We start from the raw sequence: 13,636 nt of genomic DNA, 5'->3' as shown, positions 1-13,636 counted from the left end.
AGGTGGTGCTGGTGCTTTCAGGGGTGTTGGGCCAGCCAGCCAGGACGGCTTTGACACTGCCACTTCCACCCCTGCTCCCGTGCTGAGCCTTTGTCCCCTGCTCCCTCGCCTGCGCCTGCGTGCCCCATCTCGCGCCTACCGTGGGCCTTGCGTGTTGCTCCCAAATCACCCCTGAGGGCTTTCAGTGCCCCTCTGGCTCCAGGTGGCTTGGGGCAGTGGTCTCCCACCCTCCGGCCACGCAGCAAGGGAGGCAACTTTATCTAGCTCCATCCTGCCACCACGGGAGGCTGGGGCTCCCAACCAGGCCCTGGGCTCCCCCAGCCCCACCTACTCACCCATCTGTCTCCCCCTGCCTGCCCCCCTCCGCCTCCTCCAAAGCTCCCAGCAGAATCTGCCCGGCAGAACCTCATTCTTAGGTGTATGCTGTCTTGATTGTTCCCTAATGAACTGCCCACGTGTCTGAATCTGCGCTGCAGGCAGTTAGTGGCACCCCCCACACTCACACACAGTCACACAGCTTGAAGCCTGCGGGTGGGGCTGAGTGGCCCCCGGGGCAGCTGGACCTTATTCACCTGCTGGACCTGGACCAGGACCAGGCCAGCGTGATGGCAGCTGGGAGTGTGGGCTGCAGCAGGGGACGAACCTGCGCCCAGAGGCCAAGTCCGGCACAGACAGCCGAGGGCACAGGGTATGCCTTGTGGGGGCTGGGGGTGGGAGGGGACTGGGTCTCGTGCCCACCAGGTGGGGGTTCTAGCAGGGGGAAGCCACCAACAGCCAGCAGAGCTGGGGAGACAGGAAGCCAGCTGGGCGGGCTGATGACTAGCCGGCCCCCCAGTTCCTTTCAGAGGGTCCCGGGGCTCCTAGCTGCCCGCCCTGGTTCTGGACCAGTCAAGGACAGACCCTCCGCCAGCCCCACCCATGAAGATGCACTTCATCCTGGGTCTCCTTCCGGGGACTTGAGCCTGGACATCTGGGCGCCCAAGGCCAAGGGTTGTGTGCAGGCTCCTCAGAGCAGCCTGGGGACCACTCCAGCCCTGGCAGAGGGTACCCCCAGGTGCCAGGCCTGGGCCCAGGGAGGCCCCTCCTCAGACCACTGTCTCCACCACTCCTTATGGCTGTGGCTGGGGAGACCACCTCCTCCTCCTCCCTTCTCTCCCCCTCCCCTTCCCCTCTTTTCTTAAATTATAAAAGTAATATGACTACGTGACAAAACTTGGAAAAGAGAGAAGAGGAAAAACAAGATTTGATTTTGGGTGTGGAACAAAATAGCCAAGTTACGTGTTTAGAAACGAAACCAAAAAAAAAGCCTCTAGAAATGAAAGCCACCTTTTTGCCCAGAGAGAAACAATATAAAGTTGCTGAAGATGAAAAAGATTAAATATAAGAGCCATAGGGACTTCCCTGGTGGCGAAGTGGTTAAGAATCCGCCGGCTAATGCAGGGGACACGGGTTCAATCCCTGGTCTGGGAAGATCCCACATGCCGCGGAGCAACTAAGCCCGTGCGCCACAGCTACTGAGCCTGCGCTCTAGAGCCCGCGAGCCACAGCTACTGAGCCTACGCGCCGCAACTACTGAAGCCCGTGCTCCTAGAGCCCGTGCTCCGCAACAAGAGAAGCCACTGCAATGAGCCCGTGCACCGCAACAAAGAGTAGCCCAGCTCGCCACAACTAGAGAAAGCCCGCGCACAGCAACGTAGACCCAACGCAGCCAAAAATAAATACATAAAAATAAAATAAAAGAGCCATAAATTTGAGCCTGAACTGCATGTACATATTTCATTGGCAAAAATGGGCTGCAACTTGGTCCATTTAAGGCCTGTTGGTGTTGTCATGTTCTGCGTGAATTCAGGCCTCACGGATGAAGCTGGTTCTCAGCAGCTGCCTCTCCCATCCAGCCTGGGTGGCCCCACCGGAAACAGTCCCTTGTCATGACTGCCTCTCCCAGCTTGGGCAGTTCTTCCATCAAGTGTTTGACATAAACACACCAAGAAGCAATGTCATAGATTGGATGTAACTGATAATGATCAGTTACATCGTGCATCTCCCGACACATTAGTTCGTCTTGCTTGTCTTTTCTGAAAATGGGATTGTGCTGGCTGCATTCTTCTCCATGCCTTGTCACTCAGCGTCCTGTTTCTCAGATTCATCCATGTGGTGTGGGTTTCTGGCTTTTTGCAGAAACAGAGCTGCTGTGCACATTCTCAACGGGTGTCCTAGTGCCCATATACCAGGAGTGTCACGTGGACACTTCTGACCCAACATTTCCGAAACCCACTGCCCTTCCCCCCAGCTCTACCTTGGTTCAGGGATTGTGTCACCATCCTCCACACTGGTCCCCAGAACCTGAGAGTGGCCTCTGCCCACCCTCATCTCCAGGTGCCTCCTAGCCCCCTGAAGGAGGTCTATGGGACCTATGGGTCCATGGGACATGGGGATGCTGCTGAGAGCAAGCGAGTGGCTTAATGACTGAGCTGGGACAACAGCAAACACCAGGATGTCTGGTCACTGCATGGGAGGTGTGGACGGTGACTCGCGGGTGACCAGGGTCCTCACTGCCACTGTAGCCAGATACGGAACACAGCCTAGAGCTCCACCAGTTGGAGTCGTTAACAGAGTGGACTCTTAGCGTTTGAAAATGCTGTTCCCAAATAATTTTAGTAAGATGAAATGGGACAAAAAGGAAATGCAAATAATTAGAAAAATGTAAAGATTAGGGCAAAAACTTAGGTGATGTTAAATGACAAAAGCGAAATACAAAGTGTATTGAAAGCATGTATCTGATCACCTACATAAATGGACAAATGTACAAAGAGACGTATCCAGTCTCCACACAGAGGAAAGGCTGAAAGGAATCACACTATGATTGCAATCGTGATTACCTACCTCTAGGTAGTCAGATTTCTATTTTGGCTTTTGTATTACTATTTTTGTAATTTTTGTAATATTTTCCAAATTTTTGATAAGTATGTTTTACTTTTAAAATCAAAGCGGGGGGGCGGGGGAGCTTTAACACTATTTAAAGAGACAGAAACGGTTCATTACTTCTGCTTGCTGGTCTAGACTTGGGGTGGAGAACAGGACGGAGGCCCCACCTGGGCAGGCTCTGCTGTGGGCAGGGGCCCGAGGACCAAGCAGGTGGGCGAATGCCAGGAGCCTGGCTATTTGGCGACACCTCCCCATCCGAGGAGGCAGGCTCGGGGAGCTCTGAAGACGGGACAGTGGGAGAGTCGTGAGCTCGGGAACAAGGGCCTGGTGGCCAGTGACATTCTGAGTGCGCCTGGAGGCTGCTAGGCCATGCAATTGGCACTGAGCCTGTGGCTAAGACCTGAGACAGACACACAAACTCATGCGTGGGTCAGAGCAAGGGGCAGGGGCCATGGTAGAAGCGCTTAACCACATGCAAAGAGGAAAGGGAGGAACAGCATTCGGGGCGGAAGGAAGAGCAAGCCTGCGACCAGCCCGGGGAGGAAGAGTTTGCTGCCCCTGTGTTCTCTTGTGGTTTAGACACTACGTCTCCAGCAGACCCCTCTCAACAGGGCCTATGCATCTGCCTCTGATGCCCTGGTAGCTCCTTGGCCTCCTCCTACCAGCCCACAAAGGGCCACGACACTCAGAGAGCACCAGGCCCCACCGCAGAGAAGCCTGGGGCAGTCCACTGGGGATTCCAAGATTGGGCAGTGCTAATCTGTGGTCCTAGAAGCCAAAACGGCTGGTTGCCTCTAGGTGGAGGATTGGCTGGAAAGGGGCCCCAGGAGAGCTTCTAGGTGATGGAAATAGTCTCCATTTTTATTTGGGTCTTGGTGACACAGATGAATACTTTTGTCCAAATTCAATAGACCATGTACTTAAGATCGGGACAGTTTGCTGTATGTAAATTACACCTGGATACAAAATAAAAAGGCTCAGGCCAGACTCTGGGTAACCCAGGCAGCGTGCTTGGGGGAGTCATGGAAGGTGGGAGGGAAGGCCTACTGGGGGAGGTGCCAGGTAGCAGGGCTATGGACGAAGCTCCAAGACGGCCACGTGAGCAGGTGGACAGTGACAGTCAAAGGCCAGTGGCCCTGGGTGCCGCGGTGGTTAGACCACGGCCGTGCTGAGGGACGACCACTGGGCCCAGAGATCCAGCCACAGGGGAACCTGGGTGAACCCTCCAGGAGTTGGGGAGAGTCAGCACTTACTGTGCACTTACTGTGTGCCAGACCCTGGGCTGGAGAGGCGGCGGCTCACTCAGTTACACTGCGGCCCTGAAGGTCACTTGATCCCTGAGCAGAGGAGGAGCCCAAGGCTTAGGGCTGCAGCTGACGTGAGGCAGAGCCCAGGCCGCCTTCTTCCAGAGTCCGAACTGAGCTTCCTGCCTCTGGTCGCACGGGCTGTGGCTGGGACCCTGCGGGACAGAGAGCTGCCTGGCTGCCCGCGGGGCTGGGTCAGAACAGAGTCAGCCTGTTAGAAACAAGAACTGTGTGCGCCGGCAATTAGTCCTAAACATGCTGTGCTGAAGTCTCAGGTCTCAAGAACTTTTAGAAGGTCAAACACAGGTGGCAAAGGTGGAGCACGTGGGGGGGGTGGCGGGTGCGGGCCAGGGGCCTGGGACGCTGCACTGGGGTTTGTCTTCTGTCCTTCAGCAATGACAAGCCCCCTATGGTCTCTGCAACTGCATTCGCGTTGTGAAGAGCCCTGCGCGGTGGGCGGTGCTGCCTGGAAGGGGGCATGACCGCTTTGCCCACTGGCCAAGGGACACAAGTGTTTGCCCCGCGTGTGCATGGAGGCTCCCGCGGCAGGGGAATCTGAGCTCCGCTCATGCAGGGAGCCAGCGAATAAACCCTCTTCTTCCCCCTCCAGGCTCCTGCCAGCCTCTCCTTGCCAAGCCCGGTCCAAAGCTGCCAGCGAATGCAGCTCGGGGTTTTGAGGGAGCCGGTGGTTGGGAAAGGCATCATCTGACAGTCACCCTTGAAAACGGGATCTGGAGGTAAAAGGATAAGTTATGGTACATTTTTTTTTTTTTTTTTTTTAAGGATTTTCTTTTTAATTAATTAATTTATTTATTTTTGTCTGTATTGGGTCTTCGGTTCGTGCGAGGGCTTTCTCCAGTTGCGGCAAGCGGGGGCCACTCTTCATCGCGGTGCGGGGACCGCTCTTCATCGCGGTGCGCGGGCCTTTCTCCATCGCGGCCCCTCCCGTTGCGGGGCACAGGCTCCAGACGCGCAGGCTCAGCAATTGTGGCTCACGGGCCCAGCTGCTCCGTGGCATGTGGGATCTTCCCAGACCAGGGCTCGAACCCGTGTCCCCTGCATTAGCAGGCAGATTCTCAACCACTGCGCCACCAGGGAAGCCCTATGGTACATTTTTATAATGGATTCCGATGTGTCTGGTTAGAAGATTGTGGTAGATTTATTAGGAAAAAAGCAATGAAAATATACAAAACTATCCCATTCGAATGTTTATTTATTTAACATTTTTAATTATGTAAATATGCAAGTATGTTCTTAAAAGCACAGGAAAGAAGGGCAGGTACCTCTTGGAGGTGGAGTGGAGGGGCTTCTCTGCTCTGGCCCTCATGCCTTGTTTTACAGGCTTTGCATGGTTTGAACTTGCAAAAATGAGCATGATTTTTTTTTTTTTTCCAGCTGTGGGGCATGTGGCATCTTAGTTACCCGGACCATGGATCGAACCCGTGCCCCTTGCAGTGGAAGCGTGGAGTCTTAACCATTAGACGGCCAGGGAAGTCTGAAATTTTTTTTTAAATTATTTATTTATTTATGGCTGTGTTGGGTCTTCGTTTCCGTGCAAGGGCTTTCTCTAGTTGCGGCAAGCGGGGGCCACTCTTCATCGCGGTGCGCTGGCCTCTCACTGTCGCAGCCTCTCTTGTTGCGGAGCACAGGCTCCAGACGCGCAGGCTCAGTTAGTTGTGGCTCACGGGCCTAGTCGCTCCGCGGCATGTGGGATCTTCCCAGACCAGGGCTCGAACCCGTGTCGCCTACATTGGCAGGCAGATTCTCAACCACTGCGCCACCAGGGAAGCCCCTGAAATATTTTTATAATTTAAAAAATTCATAAAATTGAAAGGAAAGAAACCCTTTTGGAAGCCAGGAGTGAAGGGGCTGAGGAAGAGGCTGAGGCAGGGAGAGTTGGGAGGGCTACTTGCCACAGAGAAGCAGGGCAGGCAGTGGGGAGGGAGTGAAGGGCTGGATTGCAAAGTGTTCAAGACCCTCCTGCTCCATTTTCCTCTCCTGCCTTGCCTCCCCTTGGAGGTGGCAGCATGGCTGGAAGCCAAGGAGGCAGCTGGTGTGGTCAGAAAATCAGTTACATGCGAGGGGATTGAGCAAATGTATGGGTGCCAGGTTTTTCTCACTGTTGAGAATAGAGTTGCAAATATGGAAAGGGGGTAGGCTGGAAAGAGCCCTGAGCAATTGGAGATGTCAGTGTGAAATATATATGTTTATGTATGTATTTGTATGTATATGTACATATTTACACACACACACACACACACACACACACACGTCTGTATATTTTTTTCCCTAGCTCTCTCCACTGAGAGCACCTAGAAGCAATGTCATCCCATTAGCAACAAGCACACCAGACACCCAGATCTTGGTTTCTAAACACCATCCTACACCAAAAAGAATTAGGGCTCCTTGAAGAAATGGCTGATTCCAGGGCTGGACCACCTGGAAAGTAACAAAGTTCAAAGAATGATGGTGACATGTCACAGGATATAGGGGTCAACTGGAGGAGCTCCTACTGACCAAATCTGGGGCAACTGGAAATCAAAATAAAATAAAATAACTAAATTACATAGGAATCCATGAGTCCATATTGAAAAGGAAAAAGAAAAGCTCTTCCTTACAGTACAAAGCCAACTAATGGAATTCCTAGCTGTGCAATAAGGCAAGAAAAAGACGTAAAAAGAATACAGATCAGAAAGAAAGAAAGAAACTGTTTCTCTTTGCAGATGATGTGATTATCTATGTAGAAAGTCCCCCAAAATCTATCCTCCTAAAAACCCTGTTAAAACTAACCAGTTAGTTTAGCAAGGTTGCAGGATACAAGTTCAATACAGGAAAATGAATAACGTTTCTACTGATTTTGGAAACAGAAACTTTTTTTAAAAACTACCATTTAGGGACTTCCCTGGCAGTCCAGTGGTTAAGACTCTGCACTTCCACTGCACAGGGTGCAGGTTCCATCCCTGGTCCAGGAACTAAGATCCTGCATGACAAGTGGTGAGGCAAAAAAAACCAAACCAAAACAACAGGTAAGAGCAAAATTTTTTTTTAAGTAAAAATAAAAATAAAAAAACTACCATTTACAATAGCTCCAAAACACATGAAATACTTGCTATAAATCTAACAAAATATGAACAGGAACTCTATGCTGAAAACTACAAAATTCTGATGAAATAAATCAGAGAAGATCTAAATACACAGACAGGCTATGCTCATGGTTTGGAATAGTCAAAATAGTAAAGATGCCAATTCTCCCCAAACTGATCTACAACTTCAGTGCTATTACGATAAAAATTCCAGTGGCAGAATTTTTAAAATAGATAGACAAGCTGACTGTAAAATTTATATGGGAAGTTAAAGGAACTAAAACCATTCAAACAATTTAGAAAAATATGAATAAAGTTGGAGGACTCACAGAACCTGATTTAAGACTTACTGTATAGTTGCAGTAATCAAGACAGTCTGGTACTGCCACAAGGGTAGACAGATAGATCAATGGAACTGGAAAAAAATCCAGAAATCAGCTATCACAAATGTAGCTAACTGATTTTTTGGTGATAAAATATATTTAACATAAAATTTGCCACTCTAACCATTTTTTTAAAATAAATTTATTTATTTATTTGTGGCTGCATTGGATCTTCATTGCAGTGTGCAGGCTTCTCATTGCTGTGCCTTCTCTTGTTGCAGAGCACAGGCTCTAGGCACACGGGCTTCAGTAGTTGTGGCTCGCGGGCTCTACAGCTCAGGCTCAGTAGTTGTGGCGCGTGGGCTTAGTTGCTCCAAGGCATGTGGGACCTTCCCGGACCAGGGCTCGAACCCGTGTCCCTGCATTGGCAGGCGGATTCTTAACCACTGCGCCTCCAGGGAAGTCCCCTAACCATTTTTAAATTGTGGTTAAATATACATAACAAAATTTAGCACCTTGATCATCTAAGTGTACAATTCAGTGGTATTAAGCACATTCACAATGTTGTGCAACCACCAGCACTATCTATTTTCAAAACATTTTCATCACCCCAAGTAGAAGCTCTACCCATTAAGTAATAACTCCCCAGTCTCCACCCTACCTCCAACCCCTGGAACCTCTAATCTACTTTCCGTCACTACTAAATACTCATATAAGTGGAATCATAAATATCTGTCCTTTCGTATCTGGCTTATTTCACTTAGCATAATGTGTTAAAGGCTCATCCATGTTGTGGAATACATGAGAACTTCATTTTTATGGTTGAATAACATTCCATTGTATGTATGTACACATTTTGTTTATCCATTCATGGATAAACATGTGAACAAACATGATATTTATGTTGTTTCCACACGTTGCCTATTGTAAATAATGCTGCTATGAACATTGAGTTCCTGTTATCAAATCTTTGGGGTATGTATCAATACCTAGGAGTGGAATTACTGATGGTATGGTTATTGTATCTTTCACCTTTTCGGGAACTATCAAACTGTCTTCCACAGCAGCTGCACCATTTTGTATTCCCACCAGTAAGGTACAGGGTTCCAATATCCCCCATGTTTGCCAACTCTTATTTTCTGTTTGTTTGTTTTTAAACATAGCCATCCTAGTAGGTGTGAAGCGATATCTCATTGTGGTTTGATTTGCATTTCCCTAATGACTAATGATGTTGAATATCTTTTATTTTTTTATTTTATTTTATTTTATTTATTTATTTATTATTATTTTTGGCCACGCAGCTTGTGGGATCTTAGTTCCCTGTTCAGGGATCAAACCCGGGCCCTGGCAGTGAAAGCACTGAGTCCTAACCACTGGACTGCCAGGGAATTCCCTTGAGCATCTTTTAATGTGCTTATTTGCCATTTGTGTATCTTTTTTGGAGAAATGTCTATTCAAGTCCTTTTCTCCTTTTTTAATTGGGTTGTCTTTTTGTTGTTGAGTTGTAGGAGTTTTTTTTTTTTAATTGAGGTATAATTGACATACAACATTATATTAGTTTCAGGTGTGCTACATAAAGATTCGATATTTGTATTCATTGCAAATTGATCACCATGATAAATCTTAACATCCATCACCATACCCAGTTACAGATTTTTTTTCTTGTGATGAGAACTTTTAAGATTTACGCTCTTAGCAACTTCAAATATGCAATACAGTATTATTAACTATAATCACCATACTGTACATTACATCCCCATGACTTATTTATTTTATAACTGGATGTTTGTACGTTTAAAAAAATCTAGAATGAATTTTTATTTTTTTCGTCCAACTTTGAGATATAATTGACATACAGCACTGTGTAAGTTTAAGGTGTACACCGTAATGATATGACTTACACGCATCATGGAATGATTGTCACAGTAAGGTTAGTGAACATCCATCATCTCATATAGATACAAAATTAAAGAAATAGAAAAAATTTTTTCCTTGTAATGAGAACTCTTAGGATTTACTCTCTTATCAACTTTCATATATAACATGCAACAGTGTTAATCCAATTTATTATGTTGTACATTACACCCCAGTACTTATTCATCCTATAATTGGAAGTTATTTCCTTTTGACTGCCTTCATCCAATTCCCCTCCCCTCCTCCCACCTCTTGTAACCAGAAATCTGATCTTTTCTATGAGTTTGTTTGAAGTGTAATTGACCTACAACACTATGTTAATTCCTGGTTCACAACGTATAGATCCTATATTTCCATACATTTAAAAATGTTCACCACGATAAGTCTAGTTACCGTCTGTCTACTGTCTGTCGCCACACAAAGATATTACATAATTATTGACTACGTTCCCCACACTGTATATTTCATACCTGTGACTTGTTTATTTTGCAACTGGAAGTTTGTACCTCTTAATCTCCTTCTCCTATTCCTCTCCCCTCCCACCCCCTTCCCTCTGGCAACCACCTGTTTGTTCTCTGTATCTATGACTCTGTTTCTGTTTTATTCTGTTGGTTCATTTGTTTTGTTTTTTAGATTCCACATATAAGTGAAATCATACAGTATTTGTCTTTCTCTGTCTGACTTATTTCCTTTAGCATAATTCCCTCTAGGTCCATCCATGTTGTCCCAAATGGTAAGATTTCATTCTTTTTTATTTCTGAGTAATATTCTGTTGTATATATATACCACATCTTCATTATCCATTCATCTATTGATGGGCACTTAGGTTGCTTCCATATCTTGGGTATTGTAAATAGTGCTGCAGTGAACATAGGGGTGCATCTATCTTTTATAATTAGCGTTTTCGATTTCTTCAGTTAAATACCCAGGAGTGGAATTGCTGGATCATATCATGTGGTAATTCTATTTTTAATCTTCAAGGAACTGCCATACTTTTTTCACCAATGGCTGCACCATTTTACCACCCGACCAACAGTGCACAAGGGTTCCAATTTCTCCACATCCTTCCAACACTTGTTATTTTCCATTTGTTTTTATTTTTAATAGTAGCTATACTAATGGCTGTGTGGTGATATCTCATTGTGGTTTTGATTTTCATTTCCCTAATGATTAGTGATTAGTGGTGCACTTATTGGACAACTGTATATCTTCTTTGGAGAAATTTCTATTCAGGTCTTTTGCCTATTGTTTAATTGGGTTGTTTGTCTTTTTGTTGTTCAGTTGTAAGAGTTCTATATATATTCTGGATATTAATCCCTTATCAGATATATGATTTGCAAATATTTTCTCCCATTCTGTGGGTTGCCTTTTTACTTTAGTGATAGTGTCCTTTGATGCACAAAAGGTTTTAATTCTGATGAAACACAATCTTTTTTTTTTTGTATGTGTGCTTTCAGTGTCATATCCAAAAAATCTTTGCCAAATCATAAGCCATGAAGCTTCTCCCTAACTTTTTTTTTTTTTTGGCTGCGTTGGGTCTTTGTTGCTGCACACGGACTTTCTCTAGTTGCAGCAAGTGGAAGCTACTCTTCGTTGTGGTGCAGGCTTCTCATTGCAGTGACTTCTCTTGTTGCAGAGCACGGGCTCTAGGTGCACGAGCTTCAGTAGTTGCAGCATGCGGGCTCAGTAGTTTTGGTTTGTGGGCTCTAGAACAGATGCTTAGTAGTTGTGGCACACAGGCTTAGTTTCTCCGTGGCATGTGGGATCTTCCCAGACCAGGGCTCGAACCCATGTTCCCTGCATTGGCAGGCAGATCCTTAACCACTGCACCACCAGGGAAGTCCCAGCATTGACATCTTAACAATATCGTCTTCCAGTCCATGAACTGAGGATGTCTTTCCATTTATTTGTGTCTTCTTTAATTTCTTTCAGCAATGTTTCATGGTTTTCAGTATACAAATCTTTGGTCTCCTTGGTTAAGTTTACCCCTATCTTATTCTTTTCGATGCTATTATAGCATTTTCTTAATATCCTTTCTGGATTATTCATTGTTAGTGTGTAAAAATGCAACTGATTTTTGTGTGTCGATTTTATATCCTGTAACTTTATTCAATTCGTTTATTAGTTCTAACAGTATTTTGTATAATCCTTAGGGTCTTGTACATCTAAGATCATGTCGTGTGCAAACATAGGTAATTTAACCTTCTTTTTCAATTCAGATGACTTTTATTTCTTTTTCTTGCCTAATTTCTCTGGCTAGAACTTCTAATAGTATGTTGAGTAGAAGTGTTGAAAGCACACATCTTGGTATTGTTCTTGATTTTAGAGACAGAGCTCTTCTTTTTTTTTTTTTTAATTAATTAATTTATTTATTTATTTTTGGCTGTGTTGGGTCTTCATTTCTGTGCGAGGGCTTTCTCCAGTTGCGGCGAGCGGGGGCTACTCTTCATCGCGGTGCGTGGGCCTCTCACTGTCGCGGCCTCTCCCGTTGCAGAGCACAGGCTCCAGGTGCGCAGGCTCAGTAGTTGTGGCTCACGGGCTTAGTTGCTCCGTGGCATGTGGGATCTCCCCAGACCAGGGCTCAAACCTGTGTCCTCTGCATTGGCAGGCAGATTCTTAACCACTGCACCACCAGGGAAGCCCTCTTCTTTTTCAATGTAGACATTTACAGCTATAAATTTCCCTCTGAGCACTATTTTCACTGCACACCTTACATTTTGGTATATTATGTTTTCATTTTCATTCATCTCAAGGTATTGTCTTATTCCCTTTGTGATTTATTCTTTGACCCATTGGTTGCTTAAGAATATATGTTGTTGAATTTTCACATATTCGTGAGTTCTTCAGCTTTCCTTCTGTTATCCATTTCTAGTTTCAATCCATCATGATTGGAAAATATATTCTGAATGATTTCAACCTTTTAAAATTTATTAAGACTTGTTTGGCAGCCTAACATATGATCTGTGCAGGAGAATGTTCCATGAGCACTTGAGAATAATGTGTATTCTGCTGCTGTTGTGTGGTGTTCTGTTTATGTCAGGTCTAACTGGTATATAGTGTTGTTCAAGTTCTCTATTTCCTTATTGTTCTTCAATCTGGTTGTCCTATCCATTGTTGAATGTGGGTATTGAAGTATCCAGCTATTATTGTAGTATTGTCCATTTCTCCCTTCAGTTCTGTCCATCTTGATTTATTTAATCTTCTGTCAGTATATAATGACCTTCTTTGTCTCTTGTAATCTTTTTTAAAATTTATTTTTATTTATTTATTATTTTTGGCAGTGTTAGGTCTTCGTTGCTGTGTGCGGGCTTTCTCTAGTTGCAGCGAGCAGGAGCTTCTCTTCATTGTGGTGCGTGGGCTTCTCATTGTGGTGGCTTCTCTTGTTGCAGAGCACAGGCTCTAGGCATGCGGGCTTCAGTAGTTGTGGCTCACAGGCTCTAGAGTGCAGGCTCAGTAGTTGTGGCACACGGGCTTAGTTGCTCCACGGCATGTGGGATCTTCCCAGACCAGGGCTCGAACCCGTGTCCTCTGCATTGGCAGGCAGATTCATAACCACCACACCACCAGGGAAGCCCTCTTGTAATCTTTTTAAATTGAAATTCTGTTTGTCTGACAATAATATGGTGACCTCAGCTCTTTTGTTTATTATTTGCAAAGAATACCTTTTTCCATTCTTTTATCAATACTTTCAAGCTCTTTGTGTTTTTATATCTAATGTGAACCTCTGGTAGACTTCATAAAGATAAGGTCCTGTATTTTTATCCATTCTGCCAGTCTCTGTCTTTTAATAGGAGAGTTTAGTCCATTTACGTTTTTGGTTTTTTTTTTTTGGCCGTGCCACACGGCTTAGTTCCCCAACCAGGGATTGAACCCAGGCCCTCAGCAGTGAAAGCTCTGAGTCCTATCCAGTGGACCACCAGGGAATTCCCTAATGTAATTAGTAGTAAAGAAGGATTTATTTTATTTATCAATTTTAGACAATATTTATTTCTTATTCTGGCAGTGAGGAATTAGCTCTTCTGTGCTACTCTAACCCCCACTTTTCTCCTTTCATCCTCACAATATATTTTTCCACTGTGTATAGTTA

The sequence above is a fragment of the Balaenoptera acutorostrata genome, chromosome 13 (assembly GCF_949987535.1).
Source record: "Balaenoptera acutorostrata chromosome 13, mBalAcu1.1, whole genome shotgun sequence".
Taxonomy (NCBI): Eukaryota; Metazoa; Chordata; class Mammalia; order Artiodactyla; family Balaenopteridae; genus Balaenoptera; species Balaenoptera acutorostrata.
Note: the sequence above shows the minus strand (reverse complement) of the source record.